This window comes from Arachis stenosperma, unplaced genomic scaffold, assembly GCF_014773155.1.
Source record: "Arachis stenosperma cultivar V10309 unplaced genomic scaffold, arast.V10309.gnm1.PFL2 arast.V10309.gnm1.Scaffold_100070, whole genome shotgun sequence".
Taxonomy (NCBI): domain Eukaryota; kingdom Viridiplantae; phylum Streptophyta; class Magnoliopsida; order Fabales; family Fabaceae; genus Arachis; species Arachis stenosperma.
Window position 1 is genome coordinate 266099 of NW_026651380.1, and position 4277 is coordinate 270375.

The following is a 4277-nucleotide window of genomic DNA, read 5'->3' on the forward strand; positions in this document are numbered from 1 at the left end:
CCCGGCGCACGGCACACCCGCCGCACGGATATCGGTCATCCGTCGTGCGCCACACCAGGCCTGGCCTAGCGTTGGGCCGCGCACGCCGCGTTGCCCCTCGTGGGAGCGCACAGGCCGCCCGCCGTTCCCACCCGTGCTCAGACTTGGGGGGATGATCCCTTGTCCTGGGCCAAGCTCAAGGAGTTGCCCCGGGCGGGTGCCCAAGGCAAAACACCTCCACGCCATGATCCCTAGGTGGTGCCTGGATGGGCCGTGCATGGGCGTGTTTCCCTCGTTGTTCCTACGGCAATCGGGTTTCGCCGGAGCCCGACGCCCGTGATCGACCTTGGACTGGGGGCGGGTGACCCCGGCAGCAACACCACAACCACAACGTGCTTGCTAGTGTGCCTAGGCAACATGCATCTTGCTGGCTGATGAGCGGATAATTTATACGCTTTTTGGCATTATTTTTAGATAGTTTTTAGTAAGTTCAAGCTACTTTTAGGGATGTTTTCCTTAGTTTTTATGTTAAATTCACATTTCTGACTTTACTATGAGTTTGTGTGTTTTTCTGTGATTTCAGGTAAATTCTGACTGAAATTGAGGGATTTGAGGCAAAACTCTGAAGAAGGCTGACAAAAGGACTGCTGTGCTGTTGGAATCTGACCTCCCTGCACTCGAAATGGATTTTCTGGAGCTACAGAACTCCAATTGGCGCGCTCTCAACGGCGTTGGAAAGTAGACATCCAGGGCTTTCCAGCAATATAATAGTCCATACTTTATTCGAAGAATGACGACGTAACTTGGCGTTGAACGCCTAGTACATGCTGCTGGAGTTAAACGCCAGAAAAACGTCATGATCCGGAGTTGAACGCCCAAAACACGTCATAACTCGGAGTTCAACTCCAAGAGAAGCCTCAGCTCGTGGATTGATCAAGCTCAGCCCAAACACACACCAAGTGGGCCCCGGAAGTGGATTTATGCATCAATTACTTACTCATGTAAACCCTAGTAGCTAGTCTAGTATATATAGGACATTTATCTATTGTATTAGACATCTTTTGACCACTTAAGTCATTATTCATTCGGTCACTTGATCATGGAGAGGGCTGGCCATTCGGCCATGCCTGAACCTCTTTCACTTATGTATTTTCAACGGTGGAGTTTTGCACACCATAGATTAAGGGTGGAGCTCTGCTGTACCTCAAGTATTAATGAAGTTCTATTTTCTTTTATTCAAATCTCTCTTATTCTTATTCCAAGATATTCATTCGTACCCAAGAACATGATGAATGTGATGAGTTAGATAACCCTCATTATTATTCTCACTTATGAACGCGCGTGATTGACAACCACTTCTGTTCTACATGCTACAGAGCTTGAATGCGTATCTCTTAGATTCCTCAACAGAATCTTCGTGGTATAAGCTAGATAGATGGCGGCATTTATGAGGATCCGGAAAGTCTTACCTTGTCTGTGGTATTCCGAGTAGGATCCTGGGAATCCGGAAAGTCTAACCTTGTCTGTGGTATTCCGAGTAGGATTCCGGTAATGAATGACTGTGACGTGCTTCAAACTTGCAAGTGCTGAGCGTTAGTGACAGACGCAAAAGAATCAAGGGATTCTATTCCAGTAGGCACGGAAACCAACCAGTGATTAGCCGTACTGTGACAGAGTGCGTGAGCATTAGTTTTCACTGCGAGGATGGGACGTAGCCATCAACCATGGGTGATGCCTCCAGACGATTAGCCATGCGACTGACAACCGCATAGGATCATTTTTCCCGAGAGGATTGAAAGTAGCCACCGCTGATGGTGAACCCCTATACAAAGCTTGCCATGGAAAGGAGTAAGAAGGATTGAGTGGAAGCAGTAGGAGAGCAGGCGTCCTTGAGTCATACAGCATCTCCATTCACTTATCTGAAATTCCTACCAATGAATCTGCATAAGCATTCTATCCCTTTTATCATTCCTTTTTATTTATTATTTATTCCAATAATCACAATTACCCTTAATCTGTCTAACTGAGATTTACAAGGTGACCATAGCTTGCTTCATACCAACAATCTCTGTGGGATCGACCCTTACTCACGTAAGGTTTATTACTTGGACGACCCAGTACACTTGCTGGTTAGTTGAACGGAGTTGTGAATTCAGCTGGTGCCCCTTAGAGCCTTCATCTCAAAATAATTAGAACATGGATCACAATTCGTCCACCAAGTTTTTGGCGCCGTTGCCGGGGATTGTTCGAGTATGGACAACGGACGGTTCATCTGTTGCTCAGATTAGGTAATTTCTTTTCAAAAATCTTTTTCAAAATTTTTCTTTTCTTTTCGTTTTTCCAACTTTGTTTTCGAAAAAAAAAAACTAATAAAAATACAAAAAAATTAGAAAATCATAAAAATCAAAATTATTTTGTGTTTCTTGTTTGAGTCTTGAGTTAATTTTTAAGTTTGGTGTCAATTGCATGTTTTAAAATTTTTCTTGCATTTTTTCGAAAATCCATGCATTCATAGTGTCTTCATGATCTTCAAGTTGTTCTTGATAAGTCCTCTTGTTTGATCTTGATATTTTCTGTTTTTGTTGTTTGTTGTTTTTCATGTGCATTTTTGCATTCATATTTTCCATGCATTAAAGATTTCTAAGTTTGGTGTCTTGCATGTTTTCTTTGCATCAAAAATTTTCAAAATTATGTCTTGGTGTTCATCATGATCTTCAAAGTGTTCTTGGTGTTCATCTTGACATTCATAGCATTCTTGCATGCATCTTGTGTTTTGATCCAAAACTTTCATGCTTTGGGTCATTTTGTGTTTTTCATTAAAAATTCAAAATCAAAAAATATCTTTTCCTTATTTCCCTCCAATTTTCGAAATTTTGGGTTGACTTGGTCAAAAATTTTCAAAATTAGTTGTTTCTTACAAGTCAAGTCAAAATTTCAATTTTAAAAATCTTATCTTGTAAAATCTTTTTCAAAAATCATATCTTTTCGTTTTCTTTATAAATTTCAAAAATTTTAAAAATCTTTTTCAAATATTTTTCAAATATTTTCTTATCTTTATATCAAATTTTCGAAAATTAGCTAACAATAATGTGATTGGTTCAAAAATTTGAAGTTGTTACTTTCTTGTTAAGAAAGGTTCATCTTTAAGTTCTAGAATCTTATCTTGTAGTTTCTTGTTAGTTAAGTAATTTTAAAAATTAAATCTTTTCAAAATATCTTTTTCTTAAAAACCTTTTTATCTTTTATCTATCTTTTCAAAAACTTTATCTTTTTCAAATTTGATTTCAAAATATCTTATCTAACTTCTTATCTTTTTAAAATTTGATTTCAAATCTTTTTCAATCAGCTAACTAACTTTTTGTTGTTTCTTATCTTTTTCAAAACCATCTAACTACCTCCCTCTCTTCTATTTTCGAAAATATCTCTCTCTTTTTCAAAATTCTTTTTAATTAACTAATTGTTTCAAATTTTAATTTCAAATTACTTTATCTCTAATTTCGAAAATCACTACTCTTTTTCAAATTATTTTCGAATTCTCCCTCCTCTTTTCTTCTTCTATTTAATTAATTAATTACTAACACTTCTCTCCACCTTTCTTCATCTAAAATCCGAACCCTCTTCTTCATTCCTCTACTCCCTTCTTTTTCTACTAACATAAAGGAATCTCTATACTGTGACATAGAGGATTCCTCTTTCTTTTCTTGTTTCTTCTCTTTCATATGAGCAGGAACAGGAAAAGGGCACTCTTGTTGAAATAGATCCAGAACCTGAAAGGACTCTGAAGAAAAATTAAGAGAAGCTAAATTGCAACAATCCAGAAGAAACCTTCTAGAAATTTTCGAACAAGAGAAAGAGATGGCGGCTGAAATAATAATAATAATGCAAGGAGAATGCTGGTGACTTCACTAAACCAACGTCCAAATTTGATGGAAGAAGCATCTCCATTCCTGCCATTGGAGCCAATAACTTTGAGCTTAAGCCTCAACTAGTTGCTTTAATGCAACAAAACTGCAAGTTTATGGACTTCCATCTGAAGATCCTTACCAGTTTTTAACTGAGTTCTTGCAGATCTGTGAGACTGTAAAGACGAATGGAGTTGATCCTGAAGTCTACAGACTCATGCTTTTCCCTTTTGCTGTGGGAGACAGAGCTAGAGTATGGTTGGATTCACAACCTAAGGATAGCCTGGACTCCTGGGATAAGCTAGTCACTGCCTTCTTAGATAAATTCTTTCCTCCTCAAAAGCTGAGCAAGCTGAGAGTGGATGTTCAAACCTTCAAACAAAAAGATGGTGAATC